Source organism: Cotesia typhae, unplaced genomic scaffold (genome assembly GCF_013202065.1).
Source record: "Cotesia typhae breed Kobodo isofemale line unplaced genomic scaffold, CoteBio_Ctyphae contig_28, whole genome shotgun sequence".
Taxonomy (NCBI): domain Eukaryota; kingdom Metazoa; phylum Arthropoda; class Insecta; order Hymenoptera; family Braconidae; genus Cotesia; species Cotesia typhae.
The window spans coordinates 182,383-183,890 of record NW_027423736.1 but is presented as its reverse complement, the minus strand read 5'-3'; positions in this window follow the sequence as shown (position 1 = coordinate 183,890).

Below are 1,508 nucleotides of genomic sequence, written 5' to 3'. Positions count from 1 at the left end.
TGTTGCTCACAAGTGTTACAATTTACTGACGATCTAACAGGTCGCTTGCATTTAGCACATATATCAGACACCAATGGCATAACCAGAAGTTTAAAACAGAAATATCCGTGAAATGACCAGACTATTCAACGTCAAGTTACAATTTGCTGGTTATAAACAAGGTAAAATAACTAATCACGATAGTGTCAGTCATTTCTTCCCGGCACACACAGTCTAGAAAAGTCCAATTTATTTAATACACTTAATAGATAAATATTCAGTCAGGAGAATTGTAAGTAGTAATTTACCAGACAATTTACCATTCAGAGCAGTTGCAAGTAGCAACTTACAAGGTAATTTACCAATCTTGAAAATTGTAAGTAGTAATTTACCAAACAATTTACGACTCAGAACAATTTCAGGCAGCAACTTACAATGTAAATTTCCAATCAGAAAATTTGTGTGTAGCAGTCCAAAAGGTAATTTACCAAGCAATTTACCAATCAGAGTAATTTTCACTAATTCGACCCACAAGGGGGGTTGCGGGGGTGTTAACCTTTAAAAAATTAAATACACTGACATAACACGAGATCTCGGAAATTATGAGACCTAGAGACTTGAAATTTGGTATACATATTCTTTTCCCGAAGTCCAGGTCAGCTAAGAATGGATTTTTCGAAATTCCACCCAGAAGGAGGGTTGCGGGGGTGTTAACCTAAAGAAATTAAATACACTGACATAACACGAGATCTCGGAAATTATAAGACCTAGAGACTTGAAATTTGGTATACATATTCTTTTCCCCGAGTCCAAGTCAGCTAAGAACGGATTTTTCGAAATTCGACCCACAAGCGGGGTTGCGGGGGTGTTAACCTAAAAATATTGAATTTTTCAAATATTACTCCTATGGTCTTGAAATTTGGAATGCATATTTGTTTCCTAGAGTCGAGGTCAGCTAAGAACGGATTTTTCGAAATTCGACCCACAAGAGAGGTTGCGGGGGTGTTTATGGAAGTGATCAGTTACGTCATCTTGGAGTTATTTTGAAAAAACAACTTTTGAAAATTTTTCTTTTCTTAGTTTTTTTAAATTTCTCAAATTCTACCGATCCAAATTTTTAAGAAATCTTATTTTGTTGAAGCTCTTTCGAATGCCACCTACTATAATCAGATCGGTAAATCCGTTCGGAAGTGATGAAAGGTTTACATACTTCCCAACACACATGTCGAATTTTTAAATTGCAATCACTTTTGAATAGATGAACCGATTTATACGTTTTTGACGGCAATCGACGCGATTTTTAAAGTTCTAAAAATTATTCTATTTCATTGAAAACGATCCGATGAGAAGTGTCGAAGTTATGTAAGAAAAACTATTTTTTGGTTTTCTTTTTACAACTATTTCTCATAAACGAATCTGATTTTGAGCCATTTTGTGACAAAATATCCCCACATATTAAATATATGTCTGCAGTGCCTAAATTAGATACTTAGAGCATTTCAAATTGGTTTAAATCATTTCAAAATAGA